The sequence below is a fragment of the Pan troglodytes genome, chromosome 14 (genome assembly GCF_028858775.2).
Source record: "Pan troglodytes isolate AG18354 chromosome 14, NHGRI_mPanTro3-v2.0_pri, whole genome shotgun sequence".
Lineage (NCBI taxonomy): Eukaryota > Metazoa > Chordata > Mammalia > Primates > Hominidae > Pan > Pan troglodytes.
The window spans coordinates 22,630,188-22,652,154 of NC_072412.2; positions in this window are offsets into that span (position 1 = coordinate 22,630,188).

Consider the following 21,967-nt stretch of genomic DNA (forward strand, 5'->3'; position numbering starts at 1 on the left):
ACACAGCCTCATGCTCTTCTCTAATGGGTGCTTTGGGATATCCCTGTTTCTTTCCCTGTCCTGGGGACCTTTCTGCCCCCTGCTTTAAGTTGGATGTTCAAGCTCTGGTTGAGGACTCTGCCGCTCAGCATGACACAGCCAGCATGACGGGAGCTGAGTCACAGCCAGCTGATGGGTGGCACAGCCAGAGGGCTCACTCCGGGCCTCTTGCTCAGCTGGTAGATGTCCCTCATCACGCTGGTTGGCTGCTCATGGAGCCACTTCCAGATTTAACCACCATATAATAATAAACACTTTTTACTCAATTCTTAGTTAGGTCTGAAGTCACACAAGTTGGATTTTTCAATATTGTATTTTTAGTAGAGATGGGGTTTCACCATATTGGCCAGGCTGGTCTCCAACTCCTGACCTCAGGTGATCCACCTGCGTCGGCCTCCCAAAGTGCTGGGATGACAGGCATGAGCCACCACGCCCAGCCACCCTTGGTTTATTTCTAATTATATAAGAAAACTTATGTTTTCTCTCCTGTTTTCTTGATTACCAACTACAAGTTTATCTGTATTGTTTTTCAGAGAACTAGTTACTGGATTTGTTGATTCCTTTTTCTGTTTTGTAATTTATTTCTGCAATTTATTCCTTCTGTTTCCTTTGACTTCTTTTGTTTTTCTTTCCCTAACTTTTTGAGCTGAATGCTTTATCCATTTATTTCTTTATTTTCAAATAAATATGTGACAAAGGTCATGCAAGCTCCTCTGAGTACCCCTTTAACCAATTATTCTGCTTTAATATGCAGTGTTCTTATCGTTTTTATTTAGATATACATTAATCTGGGTTTTGATCTTTTTCTCTGAGCCATATGTGGTTTAAAAAGAATTTTGTCATTTCCAAGTGGTTAATACTCATTTTGATTCTATTTATGTTGAAAATATGTAGTCCGACATTATAGGTTATAATTTTCCAATTGTTGTTAATTTATCATGATTTTCTTTGTGTCCTTGATGATATATTATCGTACCATAGGTCTAATTAAGAGATTGTGCATTCTCTTTTATAATGAAGTTCAATGTATAACTCTTACCTCAACTTTATTCAGATCCTCCATGCTCTTAATTTTAGCCTATTTGCTCTGTCATGGTTGACAGCGATCAATTAAATTTTCCTACTACTATTATTTCTGTGTCCCTCTTTGTCTCAATTAACAGCTCCTGCCTTAAATTCAACCTTGTCTGATATTAATATTATCTCAATTTTTTTCCTATCATTTGCTTGACCATTCTAAGATAATTTATTTAGCTTTGTATCTTGTATAATAATGTGCAGTTTGGATTTGGCATTTTACTTATTTTAATATTTATTTTCTTGTAGTAAGTGAGTTTATCCCACTGACACTTACAACATACTTTTGGTATAAATTATCTGAACCTATTTTAGTTTTGGGGGAGGTTGATAATAGATATAAATAAATAATAAATAAATGATTCCAGTGATTGTAACTTCCATGCAGAGGCTGAAATAGGTTATGATAGAAAGTGTCTGGGATGGGGGAGTTCTTTAGCTAGGATGCTCAGAGAGGTTTCTCCAAGGAGATATTACTTTAGCTTATTCAATAAATTCAACAAGTACTTTTTGATTGCCTATATCTGGCAAACATTTACTGGGTACTGGGAATACGGCAGTGAACATTTATGCCCTTGGAGAGTTTACATAGTAATGAGACCTGGATGATGAGATGTTAGTGCTGAGATAGAGGCAACTGGCTAAATCTCTGCAAAGAAGAACTTTCCAAAGGAGAAGAAATATCACGTGCAAAGGCCCTGAGATGGGAAAGAACAGAGTGCTCAAGGAACATAAGGTTATGACTAGAGCCTAGTGAGGAGAGAAGAGAGTGGAGGGAGGTGTGTGATGGAGGCAGGCAGCAGCCAGATTACAGAGGCATTTGGCATGGGAAATAACATCTCTTTATTACAATTATCCTGGAAAGCATTGGGTCTGATTTACATTTAAGACAGATCACTTTGGCTTCTCTTTGAGTAGGGCAAGAGTAAAAAGAGGAAGTCCAGCCAGATGGCATTTGAATCATTTCAGGTGAGAAATAATAGTGATTTAAACTAGAGTTGTAGACATGAGGATGGTGAGAAGCAGACAGATTTGGTGCATATTTTGATAAATTGTACTGATAGATTGAATAAGGCAAGGAGAGGAATCAAGGATGACAAAGGGTCCCTGAAGCCCACAGCTGAGCAAATGAGCATTGATGATACTGAATTGTAATATGGGGCAGCTTCAGGGCCTTCAGACTGCAAGCAGTGGAAGGGGAACCAGCAGCTCTGCTAGAGGCGAGCTGGGCATTTTGTCTTTTTGTTGTTGCTTTCCACTTCAAGTTCCGTCTTTTCCAATACACTCCTCGTTTTTCTTCCCCTAAGCATTTTTTATTTGGGAAGTTTATATTCTGCTTTCAAGTATTTAAGCTGTTCTCTTTACAACATTAAGTAACGTGTCTAAATGTTTGTTTCTCAATATATCAAGTTTAAAATAGAAGTAGAAGCTATAGGCCATCCACTGCAAGAAATGGAGAAATTAGATCTCTTTCCTTTCTTTCCCTCCAGTTTTCAAAGGAAAATAACATTCCTGCTGTGTAGAGAATGGGAAATCAGGGAGATTGATGGTTGGTTTGGAGTGTCAACTTTACTAGATGAAGGGTACCCAGACAGCTGGGAAAACATTATTTATTCTCAAGGAGTCAGTAGGCACTGCACCCATCCCTCTTCTGCTGAAAGGGAAATCCAGGTGGTTTGGCACTTGATGAGGATGATTGGGCTGTCCCAGCTGTGTCTGTGAGGGTGTTTCTGGAGGAAGATGGTGTGGGCCTCAATGTGGGTGGGAACCTTCCAATTGGCTGAAGACCCAGATGGAACACAAAGGCAGAGGAAGGGCGAATGCTTGCTGTCTCTTCTACAGTAAGGATGCCATTCTTCTCCTGCCCTTGGATATCAGAACTCCAGGTTTTCCAGCCGTTAGACTCCAGGACTCACACCAGCAGCCCTCCTAGCACTCTCAGGCCTGTGGCCTCCCTGATTCTGATGCCTTCAGACTCAGACTGAGCCACCCTACCAGCTTCCCTGGGTCTCCAGCCTGCAGCCGGCCTGGCGTAGGACTTTTCAGCCTCCATAATCAAGCGAGCCCGTTCCTTCTAATAAATTCCTTCTCACATATCTCTCTCTATATCTCTTACCAGTTCTGTCCCTCTGGAAAACCCTAAAACAGGACCTAATGATACCTAAAGTCACCATCTCCTCTTGTGTTGCAAGGCAGTAAAGACTAATGAAAGACCCCTGTACCCTATACATACAGGCTCAGATCTCTCAAAAATGAAGGTTTGAGTAACCCAATGGAGTAAAGGACCCCAATTGTTGAGGTGCTGCCTAAAAACAAGGAGAACTGGTGTGGTTTGCCTATATCCACACCCAAATCTCATCTTGAATTGTATCTCCCACAATTTCCATGTGTTATGAGAGGGACCCAGTGGCAGGTAGTTGAATCATGGGGGCTGGTCTTTCCTGTGCAGTTCTCGTGGTAGTGAATAAGTCTCATGAGATCTGATGGTTTTCAAAAGGGGAGTTTCCCTGCACAAGCTCTCTCTGCCTGTTGCCGTCGTGTAAGATGCAGCTTGCTCCTCCTTGAGTACCACCATGATTGTGAGGCCTCCCCAGCCATGTGGAACTGTAAGTCCATTAAACCTCTTTTTCTTCCCAGTCTCAGGTATGTCTTTATCAGCAGTGTGAAAACAGACTAATACAGGAACCCAGAATGAGTGGTGAAGAAGGAAACTCTTAAATAGTTTTGTAACCTGTTGCAGATACAGGGCCTACTGCATCCACCCATATTTCAAATTAATATGTGGGATATTGGTTGGTGGTAATGAACTTTACAGCTTAATCCACAAGTTGCAGATCATAAAATGAGTTTAAAAGAAGTTAAGGAAGAAAGTATAGCACCCTGAGATACGGGGCCTGGGTCTGGGTGAATACATGAGAGACTGGTTTGTCTACCTTTACAAAAGGTATGAGTGTCATTTTTGGTTGTATGACCGATTGTTGCAGTATATAAAAAGAAAGCATTTTTTTATTTTTCTTTTTTTTAACTGTAAATGTTAAAAGAAGAGGGTAGGTATTAGTTATCTATTGCTGTTAACAAATTATCCCCAAACTTAGAGGTTTGAAACAACAAACAGTATCTTACAATTTCTGAAACTCAGGAATCTGGGAGCAGCTTATATAGATGGTTGTGATTCAATGTTTTTTCTTAGGTTAAAGTCAGGATGTTGGCTGAAGCTGCCATCATCTGAAGGCTTGACTAGAGCTGGAGGCTCCTCTTCCGAGATGGTGCTTTCCCATGCTGCTGGCTGGATGCCTCAGTACCCACCCTGCAGACCTCTGCATAAGGCCCTCTTGGTATCCTCAGAACATGGCAGCTGGCTTTCCCCAGAGCAAGCAAGTCAGAGAGAGAACAAGGAGGAAACCTTGATGCCTTTTACATTTTAATCTCAGAAGCAGTGCACCTTCACTTCCATGATATCCTGATCATTAGAAGCAAGTCACCAAATGCAGCCCAAACTTAAGTGGAGTGGCTCCACCTTTGAAGGGAGGGGGGTTGATGAGTTGAGGATTCTAAATCCCCACAGGGCATATGGCCTGGGCAGTCTGGGCACATTTGCATTCTTTTTAACCACTCAGCATCAGAGCAACATGCCTATCTGAGGGGACACACCCACTGTGGGGAATACTCTGTCCTTGTATCTGGCAGCTAAGGCACAGCCCATTACCTAAGCACAGGCTATGCAAATAAATCCGTGCTTTAGGCATTGAATCTTCAGGGAATGCTTCATAAGTGTGGGGCTGGTTGAGGAAGAACTCATGGCAGTGGTAACAGTAGCTCTACTCACACTCCTGGGCGTCACTGGGGGCCTGAGGAAATGATGCAGGCATTGGTGCTACCCTCGGCCCAGCCTTTCTTGTCTTCTGCCTATTTTCCCAGCCTTCCTGACAACACAATGAGCTAACCAATATCCTTCCAATTATTTTCTTTTCTGCCTGTTCGCCAGGGTCCATGAGTGACGGGCAAAGAGAACTTTGTGGAAGGCTTCCTGTCAGATGCACTGACAAGAAACTACACTAAAAAACCTATGCTAATATGTTACATTATTCTTCCAGGTGTTTGAAGTTAGATTTGAATTTAATTTAAATGCATCAACAAGTGTTAATGACCCCCAAGTCCAGATATATCTGGAGTGTGTTAGCTTACTAACAATTCTTTTTGGTTTTTTTTTTTTTTTTTTTTTGAGATGGAGTGAGCCGAGATCGCGTCACTGCACTCCAGCCTGGGCAACAGAGCAAGATTCCGTCTCAAAAAAAAAAAAAAAAAAAAAAAAGAAAACACTAATGCTCAGGGTGGAATAAAAGACTGCCATGGGCTGCCATGAGGTTATATTACATATTCTATTTTAATTAATACCAAATAAAACTCAATTTGTAGGGAAGAAAAATATATTGTGATTTATATGTATGTTCATGTTTACTTGTATGTATTCATACTTCTGTACTTTTAAGTGTTTTCAAAATTATTTGTAATCCTAAAACTAATGACTCATGCAAAAAACAAAAAAAGCATGTTGATTAGGTCATAGAGGATCAGATTCAATTCTTTGTATAATTACAGATCCACTAGGAAATTTTCCCAAACTGTAAACTGCCTGCAGCAGATGGAAGCTCTCAATGTCTCTCAAATTATTAAGTAAAATGATCTGCGTGAGTCAGGGTTCAACCAGACCAGTGGGAGATATGTATGAGGAGCTTTGTTGGAAGGAATTGGCTTAGTCTATTGTGGGCCAGGCTGGGCAAGTCTGAAATTTCCAGGCTAGGCCGGCATTTTTGTCACAGGCTGATCTGCCGACCACAAGTAGACTTTCTTCTTCAAGGAAGCCTCAGCGCTGCTTTTTAGGGCCTTTCACCTGTTTGAATCGGGCCCACCCAGATTATCTAGGATCATCTCCCTTACTTAACGTCAACTGCTCTTGGACTTTAATCATATCTACACAGTATCTTCACAGCAGCCCCTAGATTACTGTGGGATTGAATAACTGGATGGTAGACTCACCAAATTGAATGTCAGAAAACTACTGCACTCTTCCTCAGCTCTTAACTCCAGAGGGGCTCTTTAATGCAGCCATGCCAGAAGTCTATGCCTTCGTCTTTCTTTCTTTTTTTTTTTTTCTTTTTGAGATGGAGTCTCGCTCTGTTGCCCAGACTGGAGTGCAGTGGTGTGATCTCCACTCACTGTAACCTCCACCTCCCGGGTTCACGCCATTCTCCTGCCTCAGCCTCCCAGTAGCTGGGACTACAGGCGCCTGCCACAACACCTGGCTAATTTTTTTTTTTTTTTTTTGTATTTTTAGTAGAGACAAGGTTTCACCGCGTTAGCCAGGATGGTCTCGATGTCCTGACCTCGTGGTCTGCCCACCTTGGCCTCCCAAAGTGCTGGGATTACAGGTGTGAGCCACCGCGTCCGGCCAAGTTCTGTCCTATTCAGAAGTTACTGTTCCTGCCAAAAGCTTTGACCATAACCTTGTAACTCAGTGTCCCCATAGGAGCACAAGACTTAGAATCCAATACAGACTTGGTTATGAGGAGAGAGAGTACATCCAGAAAAACCCTGCAAAGCTGTGGATTAACAAGGGAATGCAGAAATAATCCTCTAAGGCCGGGTGCAGCGGCTCATGCCTGTAATCCCAGCACTTTGGGAGGCCGAGGTGAGTGGATCACTTGAGGTCAGGAGATTGAGACCATCCTGGCCAACATGGCAAAACCCCATCTCTACCAAAAATACAAAAATTAGCCAGGCACAGTGGTGGGTGCCTGTAATCCCAGCTACTCAGGAGGCTGAGGCGGGAGAATTGCTTGAATCTGGTGGAGGTTACAGTGAGCTGAGATCGTGCCATTGCACTCCAGCCTGGGCGACAGAGCGAGACTCCATCTCAAAAAAAAAAAAAAAAGAAAGAAATAATTCTCAGATTCTCTTCAACTGCCCACTCACTGCAGTCAGTTTTTCAACTAAAGAATGAAAAGATTCTTTTGCATCCCTTTCCTCTTCTCTCAGGAAGGATGGCTTTGTGTAACTGACAACTGAGGTCCATGGACAACAATGTACTTGTTTTGCAAGTCTAAAAACAAAGAGTTGTTCCCCGGGGGGAAGGGGGCAAACTGAATCACTCTACTAGAGTTTTCTGTGTAAAATTTAAACAAAAGGTTGCAAGTTGGCAGCAATTAGCATGGAGGCAAGAGCAAACACACAAAAGAAGGTTGGGAAGAAAAGATGGGGAGAGCTGGAGAGGAAATGGCATCACCAAATGGCCAAATTGTATTGTTTGAGCAGTCAAACTAAAGCCAACCACTGCTGGCCCCTGGACCTACACTTCTGTAAGAGGAACACTGAGATTTCACTGGGGGAAAGCCAATTTTCATAGTTTTTCTATTAAGAATAAGAAATGTGGCTGGTCAGACAAAAGCAATACCTGCTGCGATGTCTGTCCTGCCACCCTCAGCGGACTGCTATGTGAATTAAATGTGGTAATGGACACCTATAAGCAAGTTTCTAAAAGAAGGAGTTTTAAGGTAGTGGCCAGCACAGTGCCTTGCACAGGAAAGCTGTATGGGAAACGTGTGCTTAATTGTACTTAATTATTAATACACCACAACATGCATTAAGCAAATTGTTTATTGAGGAATTTTTGTCTTTTCCTCACATAAGAGCAAATAAATATTTGAAATATTTGGTTTTTCATTCATGAAAACTGATACATTTGATTTTTTTTCATAAAAAGAACACTATTGTTTGAAAATTCACCGTTTTCATTTAAATATGTATTTCCACTTACGGAAATATTTTAAAAAATGAATTAAGCAAGTTATAGCTATATTTGTAGCACAATGCTAGTCCATCAAACTTGAAAAATGCAGAAGTTACTTTGAACAATTAACTTGCTGGCTCACTTTGCTTAAACAAGGAGGAAACTGTGGATCTATAAAACTGGAAAAAATTATGTTATGCCCCAAGTGAACTTTTCAAGGTCATCAAAGACCATCTCTCTGCTTCAGGGCAGCGTAAATTGAAACCACCCATGAGAGATGAGTGTCAGCCTCGCCTGTCATGCCACCTGCTCCTCATTAATCAGAAATGACATCTGAAGGCAAACGTGCCCTCTCGAATTCTGGAAGGCATTCTGGTGCATGATGACAGCATTTTTCCTTTGATCACGAAAGCGAATTGTACTTATTCAACTTTTGCAAGAGCGGATTATGACTTCATGTGAACTATGGAAAACTGCCTCCTATTCTCTTTTATACCATTAAATAAGCCTTACTTGTTTGTAAAGAATTGTTTGCCATAATAACTGAACTATTACACTTTATCACTTTTAGAAAGATTAACATTAATCTGGAGGCAGCTGTCACAGTGATTAAGCAGAGAGACAATTCCTTGATTGAATGCCCAGCTTCATCCCTTAGCTGGGTGACCTTGTGCAAATTAACTACACTCTCTGTGTCAGGATTCTCTCATCTGTCAAGGGGAGTGTATTAATCGTGTTTTTTTTAATTTTCTGTATTTTATAATGCTTTGACATGTTGGAGGCCTTGCTGGCCAGGGAGAGACCGCCCCTCCCATGGCTAATTCCTAGAGAAAGCTAACAACTTGCCCCTGTGCATGCCTTTCATATGCAAACCAATTAATCCAAAGTCCACGTCTCCAACCACCTCCTTTATCACATTTGCACACACCAAGCCAGTATTTCTCCTATCCTAAATCACCCCAGGACCAGGCCCCAGACACCTAGAGACCTCCCCCACAGCCCCGAGCACACAGAAATCATTCAAAGCATGTAATCCCAAATGTGCTCCAACTTGCCTCCCCTGCCTCACCTATTCCTTCCCACAAAAACTTCAAGGGCTCTGGGCATGTTTTCTTCTTCCCTCCTGCTGAACCCTAGCACTTCCCAGGTGGCCCTGCACAGCTTGGCAACTGTCAGTCACAAAACCCCTTTCAATGGCATTGGCCTCTTGTATGGATCACTCAGTCCCCTTCATAAATTAAATTCTGGGTGCAGGTGAAATGGGGATGTACTGATGGTTCCCACCTCCCGGTCTGGGATGAGGATAAAGCAGTTTCATGCCTGTGAAGCTTGCAGAACAGCCCCACGTGGCTCCACTCAAGGGTCTAGAATAAGCCCTCTCTCTCTGCACTGCACTGGCCTAGGCCCTTCTCATTTGTCACCTGACAGCCTCCCTGACTCCCTATTTTGTCAGTTCTGTCCTCCTTAGAATACTCATTTTCCTTCTTTCTGATTTGCACCCTCCTCCCTCCCAAGAGTCTGTCACTGGTTGACCATGACCAAGAGCATCGATTTCTCCCAGAGGGCCTGAGGCTCGTCCATGCACCCATCTCCTCCTTGCTCTGCACTCACACCTGCCCAATGTTGATTTGTTGGAAAGTGCATAGCCAGCTGACAGTAGCATTATCTTTAAATGCAAGCAAGACATTCTTTTTTTTTTATTTTCAGACAGAGTTTCACTCTTACTGCCCAGGGTGGAATGCAACAGCGTGATCTCTGCTCACTGCAACCTCCGCCTCCTGGGTTCAAGCAATTCTCCTGCCTCAGCCTTCTGAGTCGCTGGGATTACAGGCACCTGCCAACACGCCCAGCTAATTTTTGTTATTTTTAGTAGAGATGGGGTTTTGCCATGTTGGGGTTTTTCCATGTTGGCCAGGCTGGTCTCGAACTCCTGACCTCAGGTGATCCACCCACCTCGGCCTCCCAAAGTGCTAGGATTACAGGCATGAGCCACCACACCAGGCTTTTTCTTTTTTCTTTTTTTTTTTAGTGGAGACAGGGTCTTGCTCTGTGGCCCAGGCTGGAGGGCAGTGGTGCCATCTGGGCTCACTGCAACCTCCACCTTCTGGGTTCAAGTGATTTTCCTGCCTCAGCCTCCCAAGTAGCTGGGACTACAGTCGTGTGCCACCACACCCAGCTAATTTTTGTATTTTTTAGTAGAGACAGGGTTTCACTGTGTTGGCCAGGCTGGTCTTGAACTCCTGACCTCAAATGGTCCACCCATCTTGGCCTCTGAAAATGCTGGGATTACAGGTGTGAGCCACCACACCCGGTACACACAACACACCACCTTTTTTTTTTTTTTTTTTTTGAGATGGAGTCTCTCTCTGTCGCCCAGGCTGGAATGCAGTGGCGCGATCTCAGCTCACTGCTAGCTCCGCCCCTTGGGTTCACACCATTCTCCTGCCTCAGCCTCCCAAGTAACTGGGACTACAGGCGCCCGCCACCACGCCTGGCTAATTTTTTTTGTATTTTTAGTAGAGACAGGGTTTCACCGTGTTAGCCAGGATGGTCTCAGTCTCCTGACCTCGTGATCCGCCCACCTCAGCCTCCCAAAGTCCAACAACACACTCTTAATAACACTTACTACAAAAAATCCTGCAACAGCAGCATTCACCAGATGCTCAAGCCGTCCTTTCATATGTCAGGAGCTGTACCAGGCCTTGGGTTTACTGAGAAAAGAGGAGCATTGTTGCACCCAGGGAAGTACAGTCCAGTGAGGGAGACAGGCATGTAAGTGACCCTCTACGGTGATAAGGAAATGGTAGAGGGGCCCTCGGGTACATTGGGCTTGTAGGTGGGCACCTAGTCCTGGGTGAGAACCTTCCCCAGGAAAGTTTGCCTGCTAATAGATCTACGGACTCTTCAGGGATGGACAGAGCATTTTTCTTTTCACTCATATTAAGTCCCAACCCTGTGCATGTCCAACGTGCTCTGACCCTATGCATTTCCCCAGCCTCTCCTCTAAGCACACGCTTTGCTCTCCCACCCAGGAATGCCCCTGTGGGCTCTCTCGAGTTCTCGAGTTCCTTCTCTCACACTTACCCTCTTCATGACTCTCCTTTTCACTCTCATCTGCAGGCTTTCGCCAGTGTCGCTGCCTCTGGCCCACATGGGCCCCTGGACCTCCCACTGAAACAAATTGGTCTCTGGAGACTCTTGGTCTCCATCTGCACCAAGATCATGCCGGCGCCCTCTCTCAGGCTTTCTTAGCATCCCCACTGACCCGTGTTCTCCGCCTCCATCACAACAGTGACAGTGCCATGGCTTCAGGGAATATGACACCAATGCCCAGGAGTGGTTCATTTCAGGTGCCTGACAAATAGGGATAAATGTAGCTTTTTGATTAGTAATATCACAATTCTGTGTTTCCACTTAAACAATAGTACAAACAGAATGACAAAGTCCCTTGTACTCCGTAATTCTTCATCTATCTAAGGTGCAATTTGCCAGGGATTTAGGTTTATTCACCATCTGAAAATCAGAAAACTATTACAGGCTAAACCTTCCCAAGTCCCCAAGCACAGCAGGATTTCTGCAGGAGTCAACTTTGGTGTATTCAAGAGGACATCGGGTGTTTTTATGTCTCTAAAAATCACTGTACCGTGCTTGGTATAACACATGTACAATATATTTTGACATTAACCAAACTTTTTGTATGGTGGCTGTATTAGACTTTTCCAGAGAAGCAGAATCAATGGGAGATAGGTAGATAGAAATATAGACAGATTTATTATGGGAATTGGCTCATGTGACTATGGAGGCTGAGAAGTTCCCCCATCTGCCATCTGCAAGCTGGAGACCAGGAAAGCCGGTGGTGTGATCAGTCCATGTCCAAAGGTCTGGCAAACAGGGGAGCTGACAGTGGAATTCTCAGGTCAAAGCCAAAGATAGGAGAACCTGGGGGCTGCTGGCATCAGTCCTGGAATCCAAAGGCCTGAGAACCAGAAGACCTGCTATCCGAGGGCAGGAGACAGATGTCTGCACTCAAACAGAAAGAGAATTCACCCTTCCTCAGCCTTATTATTCTACCTGGGCCCTCCATGAATGGGACGATGCCCACCCGTGTTGGTGGGGGTGGATCTTCTTTACTCAGTCTGCTGGTTCCCATGCTAATCTCTCCAGAAGCGCCCTCACAGACACACCCAGAGATGATGCTCTTCCAGCTACCTGGGCATCCCTTAGCCCAGTCAAATTGACACTTGAAATTAACTACCACAGCAGCAACAACAATAATGAAGCGAAATTGAGTGCGGTGAGTCAGTCTACGCGTGAGCACATGTATACATAGGGACCAGGAGTACCCTAAATTTGGCCAGGCTCAGGACTCCTCATTTGTCCTCTTCTCCCTGGCTTATTCGAGACAAGTGTCCTTCCTTCTCCCCAGGCCTATCCTAACCTAGCTGAACACCCTGCAGCAATCAATCGAGAAAAAAGAATGCCTCCAAATTGAACAGCAAGTGGCAATTAATACAAACATCCCCACGTTTCCCCAAGTTAGTGATTCCCCCTCACTGATGGGCTAGAACCTGCTCCTGACATCATGGTGGGGAGTCACCAAGGTCACCACCATCATCAAGTGCCAGAGCCCAGAGAAGTGGGGAGCACCGCACCCGATGAGGCATGGCTCCAGAGCTGACAGCCTGGGTTTGATTCTAGTCTCTGACACTCCCAGCTGTGTGAACTGGGACATGTTAACTAGTTTAGTGGGTTCTGATTCTTTATCTGGAGATGTTTGGTAATGAGGAAACTTTCTTTGTAAGATTTATTTAGGTGGGCCAATGATGATCAAATACTGAGAAGAGTGCCTAGCACCCGGTGAAACTCATCACACAGCTATGATTATGAGCACCACCATTACTCAATTAGCAAGTTCTCTTTGTTTCAAGGAAACTAACCCAAACTGGTGTAGGCAAAATGGGAAAAAAATTGGTGTCAGGAATTACTAAAAGCAGAGCTCAAAATGCCACAAAATTCCCTTTGTCTTTTGTCTCTATCTTTCTTTTTGGCCAGTTTCATTCTCTTTGCTGGAGGCATTGAGTGACAGAGGCTCCCAGGCTGAGAAGGACAACCAAGAAACTCTTGTATTGGCCCCGGTTAGCTCGGGTGCCAGTTCTGTCCAATTACCATAAGACGGTCTCGGGCTTTGAGGAAGGTGGGAGCTCCTGCTCAAACCTGAAATAAAGGAGCTCCTGGAGATGGGGGACACTCTTGCAAGTGAATAGAAGAGTTGTCAGTTACCACTTCACTGTCATCTTCTACTAAAGCATTTTTATAGAATGCAACCTCTCACCTTAAGGCACACTCTTCATTGGTTCATCCTTTCATTTGTTCATGTAACAAATATTTAATTTCATGACCACTAGGTGCCAGCCATGGTGCTTCCGGGTGGAATGAGAGAGAAGAAAAAGACATAGCCACTCAAGAGTCTGAATTTTCTTTTTTCCATATAGCCAACTATCAGCTAAAACAAATTCACTTATTAACAAAAAAGAATATTTTTTTTTGAGACAGAGTCTTGCTCTGTCACCCAGGCTATAGTGCAGTGGTGCCCAGCTTACTGCAACCTCTGTCTCCCGGGTTCAAGTGATTCTCCTGCCTCAGCCTCCCTAGCAGCTGGTATTACAGGTGTGCCACCACACCTGGCTAATTTTGTATTTTTAGTAGAGATGGGATTTTGCCATTTTGGCCAGACTAGTCTCAGAACTCCTGACCTCAAGCCATCTGCCCGCCTCTGCCTCCTAAAGTGCTGAGATTACAGGCATGAGCCAACACTCCCAGCCCTGCCAAAAAAATGTTTACATCTGTAATTGCCCAACCAGGTTCTCCTTGCCCACTGTCCAGAAAATCCAATGCACTGAGAGCAATAGGTGTTGCAGCAAAAAAAAAAAAAGGGTTTAATAATGGCAGGACCAGCCAAGTGAGGAGGATGGAAGATAATTCTCAAATCCATCTTAGGGCTTTTAAGGGTACTTTGGCAGGTAGGGGGTCTAAGGAATGGGGAATGGGGAACGATGATTGGTCGGGTTGGGGATGAAATCACAGGGCGTCAGAACTGTCTTCATGTAGCTGAGTCAGTTCCTGGAAGGGGGTCTCAGGACCAGGTGGTATCTCTTGGTCTGCCAAAATGCTAAATCTGAATAATACCTTAAAGACCAGTTCTTTGAGTTCCACAATAGTGATATCATCTCTAGGAGTAGTTGTGGAAGTTAAAATATCTTGCAGCCTCAAGGTGACTTCGGGGCAGTAGGCACCATAGAAAAGCAAGCGAGGCAGTGGCAGGTCATTACTGAACTGTGCCTATTCTTTAGCAGAGTTCAGGCTTCCACCATAATTCTAACCTTGTCTGATGAACGCAGCAGCTTCATTGTCTGTGCAAGAAAGAGGATCAGTTTTCCTTGCCTCAAAGTGTAATTATAAGCTAAATTCCTCTCACAGTTATCTTGGCCTCTGCACTATAATAAGAAAAAATGAAAAAAAAATATTAGCCTGTGAAGGTGGGAGCAAGATGGAGTCAGCCATTTTAGATTTCACTCATTATTAATTCTGCAAAGGCATATTCATGCCCAAAAATTGACGCTGGGGCTTCCTCTCTCTGAAACCATAAAGATATCTGTTGCTGCTTTGTGGGGGCCACTTTGTCAAGGAGATGGTGACTTCTGAAGGTCCAGCAGCATCTGCATCAGGTCAGACGGTGACATAACTCAGTGAATCCTTCTGCAAATGACATCCAGCAAGTGTTGGCATAACCTCACATTGAATGAGCATTTGCAGTGTGGAGGACAGCGACCCATCAAGACGTGGAGCCTAACTCCATGACACACAAACAGCTGAAGAGTCACATGGAGCTCCGCAGAGAAGCTGTATGAGAGGCTAGGCCAGGAAAGTGGGGGCAAGGCCAGCCCCAGCCTCCCTGCCACACACCTGCCCTGCCTTCAGCCCAGGGCTACTTCCTGCCCCTGCCTCAGCCTTCTCCACACTCCTTATTCCTTTAGGAAAAGGTTCCTGAGGTTCCCCCGCCACCAGTGCCACACTTCGCACTGAGTTCTAGGAATAGAAAGCAGAGGAGTGCAAGGTGTCATGAGAAAGGGAAGCTCACAAACTGACTTGGTGATTGTGGCCTGACGCACCTGCCAAGTGCTGGGAGAACAGAGAGGGGAAAACGGCTCTGCCTGTGGGGCTCGGGTGTCAATGAAAGGTTATGGGATATTCCCAAGAGTGGCTTTTGTGCACCAAAATATTACTCAAAGGTTATTTTTTTTATTTAAAATACAAATTTTTAAATCTGATATTTCCTTTAGCATTTAATTGAACTTACCAGCTTACTATTTCATAAAGTAAATAGTATGACTCTAGCAAATTTTAGCCATCTCTACTAAGAAAACATTTACAACTTAATTAGATTGCCATAAATAGCTCAAACCTACCTGTAGAATACTCAATTTTCAAGGGCTATAATTTGATAACAAAAATTTTAAGTACTTAAAAAACTCCTACAAATCTAATAAGCTTATAAATGTAAGGATTTTTAAATATCTTAAATGCATATCACTTTAGTAAGACTTCAATATAAAACAAGTCAATGTGAGTTATTTAATAACATATTTGTAATAGAATCATAATGATAATCTGTTACTCCAATGTGCCAGTTTCTTTAAACATTGTGAATTCTTAAAACACCAGATATGCACAGCTTATTTCTCAGCACTATCATTACCAGAAGGATGATAGGTTTCATCCCCTTAAATATTTCTATATTTAATCCACAATCTTCTCATTGTTAAGAGATGCATACTCACTAAGAAGACAGTTATGTAACCCCAATAATTTTGGAGTAACTTTTCAGCTCGTTGAGATGCCCAACAACCAGAGCTATGGGCTGGGATCTGAGCCCAGAGGCTCCACACTCCCAGACCCATTGTTCCATGTCCCCATCTGGCAGGCTGAGCCACATAGAGATGGACTCGACACCTCATAGGAAGAGACATTCACGGAGCTCATATTCTTAGACCTGGGGTTCTCTCATCCCCTTATCTGATCCTTTTAATCACTCATGAGCATCTACAACTGCCTATCAGGATGCTATATCACCTAATGACATTTTGTGTGTGATACCCAAATCAGTTAAGGACACCCCTTCCGTGATCTGATAGAACAGAAGAACAGACACTGAGAAGGCCTCAGGGAGGAGGCATTGGGGCTGCGTTTCTCCTCACACCAATACTTTAGTGCCTGTGTCTTCCTGCTTTCTACTAGCTATCCAGGGTCCCACTGTGGTGGGCCCAGTGGTATGCTGGAACTGGCTGTGCACATGTCTATCCAATCCTGCTTTCAGTGACATCACATTCGCAGCCTGAAATCAGCTATGGTTGGGAAGCATTTATAGGAATAGGCAGATGCTACAAACAAGGGCTTTAGGAGGCTTAGTTGTCCAGCACTTACCATTGATGGTGCCCCAGTCAGACTTGCAATCTCTTTGGTCAGGCTTGGGATTCTCCACTAAACTCTGTATTCTAGGCCAATCAGCTGATTATTCTCTCCTTCCAGTTGAATTTGGTCTATGCCAAATCAGAGTGTTGTAGTGCTCTGCACTACTGTTTCTGGTGGAAAAACTAAGCTAATAATGGATAAACTGGAATCACATTAAGATATTAGTGACAAATGTTTACAGGCAAGCTGAGAGAAGTCTCTTCCGTAGAATGGGGGGAAAATAATTACAAGTTTTTTAAAAAGTGTTACTCTTTGGCTGGGCATAGTGGCTCACGCCTGTAATCCTAGCACTTTGGGAGGCCGAGGTGGGTGGATCACCTGAGGTCAGGAGTTCGAAACCAGCCTGGCCAACATGGCAAAACCCCGTCTCTACTAAAAATACAAAAATTAGCTGGGCGTGGTGGTGCACGCCTGTAATCCCAGCTACTCAGAAGGCTGAGGAAGGAGAATCGCTTGAACCCAGGAGATGGAGGTTGCAGTGAGCCGAGATTGTGTTACTGCACTCCAGCCTACATGACAGGAGCGAGACTCCATCTCAAGAAAAAAAAAATGTCACTCTTTGAGGAACTTCTCTAGTTGTCTTGATATCTAGCTTCCATGGTGCATTCTCCAATGTCTTTTTGGTTGTTGCTGTTGCTTATAATCCTCAAAACCCATGAGTAAAACTATGGCCTTAAAAAAGGCCACTTTCCAAGCATGTACCTAGGGGTTCGGCCATTCTCCCTCTACACTCCTAGTTGAGCTACTGCCTCTGATTTGTTTTATTTGGCGTTTACATTTCTGGCCAACCTGGTATTTAATAAATAAACATTTAATGGATTTTGTCAAGGTTTAAAAGTTGGAGGATTTCCCTTATGATCTAGGTTTCTGGCTTCCCTTGACAACTGGAAGTTCTGAGAATACATGACCCATATTTTCAAATGGTCAATGGTCAACAACTAGCCAAGGCTGGGATGCGATTGCTCCTCTTTAAGTGGGTGGCAGTGGTTTCATTCACACAGTATCCACCCGGCCTACTTCTCTTACTTACTCCCTGGAATGGATCATGGAAATAAAGGTAACATTTCAGGAAGAATGGCAGCTCAATGGGTGTGATTCTGACCTCCCTAAGGGAGGCGTTCATAAGATAGGAGGAGGATTGACGCTGTCTAACAGCACTAAAGGTTGTCAGGATGATCAAATTACAGTCCCTTCTAAAACTATTTACTCCAGTGTCCTGAATCTCCCCATCCCAGACAGCAGATTAGAACAGCGTCTGCCTGATGCTTTCTAGATAACTGGCACCATCTTTCCTCTTCAGCAGAACTGCAGACGGCCTGGGCTGAAACTGACCTTTGTGATAATTGAGGACACACACCTTGTTTGAAACCTCTCCACAACATCCTTTCCAGAGATTCTCAGTGTTCTCCAATCAACTTAAATGGTCTCATTACTTCCTAAGGCAGCCATCCTGACTCTCGAGACCATTTTCTTAAATTGGACAGGAATCTGATGCCCATATTACCGTACTAAAATTATACACCACTTTATAATTTGCAAAGTACAGTCACACACATGGTGATGGTTAATTTTATGTGTCAACTTGACAGGCTAAGAATGCCCAGTCTAATATTATTTCTGTGTGCGTGTGTGTCTGTGAGGGTGTTTCTGGAAAAGATTAGTATTTGAATCAGTAAACTGGGTAAAGAATATCTGCTGTCACCAAGGTATCATCCAATCTGTTGAGAGCTCAGATACAACAGAAAGGCCAAAGAAGTAAGAAGTGAGAATCTTTCTCTCTCTCTCCTCCCTCTCTCTCCCTCCCTCCCTCTTCCTCCCTTTCTTTCTCTCTTTCTTTCTCCCACCCTCCCCTTCTCTCTCTCTCTCTCTCTCTCTCTCTCTCTCTCTCAATTTCCCCTCTCCATCCTTGAACTGGGACATCCATCTTCTCCTGCCCTTGGACATCAGAGCTCCTGGCTCTTGAGCCTTTGGACCCTGGGACATACACTAGCAGAGCCCCCACCCCCGCCCCATTCCCAGGCCTTCACCTTCAGGCAGAGCATTACATCATTGGCTCCCCCAGCTCTCAGGCTATCAGGCACAGACTGATTCACACCACAGTTTTCCTGGTTCACCAGCTTGCACATGACAGATAATGGGCCTTTTTGGCCTCCATAATTACATGAGCCAAATCCCCTCTTTTACATATATGTATAGACACACACACACACACACACACATATATATCCTATCAGTTCTGTTTCTCTGGAGAACCCTGGATAATACGAACACAGTCTCATTTAATCCTCACAGCAAGACTGAGTTATTTATTTACATTATTGCTTCTTTCCAAATGAGGAAATTGAGGCTCAGAGAAGTTGCATGGCTTAGCCAGTCACACAGCTGGTAAGTAGAAATAAGATACAATTTTTCTGATTCAGATTTCAATATTCTTTTTTTAGAACCATTGGTCTAAGGTCTATCCTGTGCAATAATACCAAGCATGTCTAATTCCTCTTTTCTGCAACAGACTTTCATATAGTTGACCACAGATGTCAAGTGTCCCATAAGCATTTCCTATTTCTCACAAATATGCTCTGTTCCTTGCATCAAGAGTCATTTGACAAAGTTTCTACACCCCACACCACCCTCATCTCTCTTCTAAACAGAGCAGTTAGTTTGAAAACTCGAATATAAAGACAATACTTTAGGTATGGCCAGCCCAGCACTAAGGAGAGCACAACTGTCTTCTTCATCCTCTAGTGTTATACACCCAGTAATTCAGCCTGAGCACATGATGTCCATAGCAATATGTTAAGCTACACATTAGGTGATCGCAGGTCTCACTTTGCCCAGGACAGTCTCCAATATGCCTGTTGTCCTGGCTGAATTGTTAATGATGCTCTTGTTTTACTCTTGAATGTCCTAGTTTGGATGACAATTGCATGGTCTCCTTACCTATTAGGAAACATAGCGTCAACCACTTCCTTCCTACAGTTGCTGTTGCTTAGGCTTGTCTTCTTGGGATAAAATTTGGACATAAGCAACAAAAACAAAAAATCTTAAATGTATCCACCTGCTTGAATCCAGCCTATATTATACTGCACGAATGGTCCCAGTTCTTCCGTGCACTCTGTCCTGCTTAGCTTTGCAGAGCCCTCACTCTGCAGGGTGGTGTCATTCTCCAGCCTTCACTATGGCCATGTGACTTGCTTTGGCCAATGGAAAGTTAAGAGTTATGAGATCATACAGCCCTGAACAGTGTTTCCGTGACTGGACTTGGATGCATATGCTTCCGCCATCACCATGAGAAGGCTGTGTCTGGGATGGCCGCTGTGCCCTGAGAGGAGGCTGAGAGACACATGGAGCACAGGTGCCCCAGCTCAAGTGCCCCAGCCTAGAGCTGAGATCAGCTGACAATAATGAGTGCTAGTTTAAGCCACTGAGTTGATGGTGGATTTTTTAAGGCATCTATACACAGTCTAGCTGCATACTACTCCAGATTCCCAGGCTCTGGGTATCTGACCCTACCATCCAAGCTACCATCATCCTAAATGTAAAGAGTATGTATGCCATACACATACTCAAGTCCCTTTTAAGCTGTTGAATAGGATAGGGCTGTTCTGTAACCCTCATGGAACAGCTTTCCAAATTCATAATTCAATCAGCAGTCTAACCAGACCAGTTAGTTATAATAAATTAATAATTGCTGACTTTTACTGAGCACTTACTATTTGCAACGCCCTGTCTTAAGCATGTGGTATGAACTATCTCATTTAATCCCCTTCACTCTATGAGTCAGATGATATAATCCCTATTTTATGATAAGCACAATGGTGAACACATGGCTTGAGGAACATACCCAAGTCACACAGCTGTGAGTGCAGCTGGGGTCCTCCCTGACAGCAGCACCTTCAATCCTGGGCACCTCATTCCCACCCATCGAATGCTGACCACATTCCAGGAGAGCCTGGCACATGGCTTTGGGGGAGTTGAGAATCAGTCTCAATTCTTAGTGGGATATCACTCACCGAAAAGCAGTCAGTGTGATATAAATAAAAAGAACATGAGATTTGGAGATAGCCAGACAAATGTGAGTTCACATCTGGGCTCCAGCACTGACCTACGGTTGTCTCCTTAATCTCTCTGAACCACACTTTCCTTGTCACAAAATGAAGGTAAAAATGCTAACTTCACATGGTCGTTTAGAGTGTATAAAGCTCCTGGCTTGGAAAATTAGCCAGTTTCAGGAGATATTTGCTCTCCTCCCGGTCTTAGGTAAAAATAGGGTTGGTCCAACATCTTGCCCTGTGGTGTGTGGACGTGCTAAAGACTGCACTCAGGCCCTCCCTTGCTGGCCAGGCCATGTTTTGTGTTTATGAAACTAATTCTTTCACTGACTTGCACTTGTTGCCACTAACTCTTACACTGCATATTCAGGTCATTGCGTATTCCAAAAAAAGAATTCAGTCCTCTCCTTGAGCTAGCTAAGTGAAATGAAAGATAAGGCATTACTTCCTCTGAAAAACAAAATTTGGAAATTGAAAAACAAAACAAAGAAAACATTTTAAAAATTCTAATTAGAAGAGGGAATGGAAACTCATTTTCCAATTTTGGAAACCACTTCGTCATTTTGACACTAAATGTAGAAATGAACTCAACTTTGGAGCATGTAGGACCTCAGATCTCTACCACTGCAGATACTGAGTAGCTGCGTTGTGCCCAGATAGCAATATAGGTAATGATTACAATCACAGGCTTTAGACCCAGAGACTCCAAGGAGGCTTATTAGCTGTAGGACCCTGGAATGTTTATACTTCGATTTACTCACTTGTAAGACAGAAATTACAATAATGCCACCTCATCTAATTGCAGTTGGAATGAAAAGAACTGATACTTAGAGAAACCTTAGCCCATAGTAAACTCTCAAAAAAAAAAAAATCTGCTGAATTATCATTACTAATGAGATTTTGTTCAGTTAAATTTCTCTTTTAGAGCACATTTTTTTGATTTATGTAAGCATTACTGTAGCCATCCTAGGCAAAGCTACAAGAAAAACAAGGAACTGAAAATAGAAGGTTACTGGTCTCCCCTTTTAAACATTCCAGTTAAGTACCTTAAAATGCTATCTTAACATTTTTTTTAAACTTTATTCTTTCCACCTTTTCTTCTCTTTCCACTTTTCCTTCCCCTCTCTTAACTTCAAAAGCCTAACTGGATGCTAAGGATACCCGTGAAGGTTTGACAAAAGAACAGGATACTGACATGACATTAAATCTCTCCACCCAAACACTAATCAAATACAAAGTCCAAGATGGTGACTTTATCATGAAGGAACTGGCAGACACCAACTTGGTCAATTGAAAAATGTTGGCTCCTGCTCCTGAAAAGAACACAGCATAACTTCTGAGGTAGTCCTGCCAAGATGTGTGGACTGAGTCTAGACGTGAGATAACATCAGAGTGTTATCTCTGTATGTGTCATTTTACACTCTGAAGGGCCTGTACCTTTTAAGACTCTCAAGAACACTGTTATGAACTGAATCATGTCCCCCTC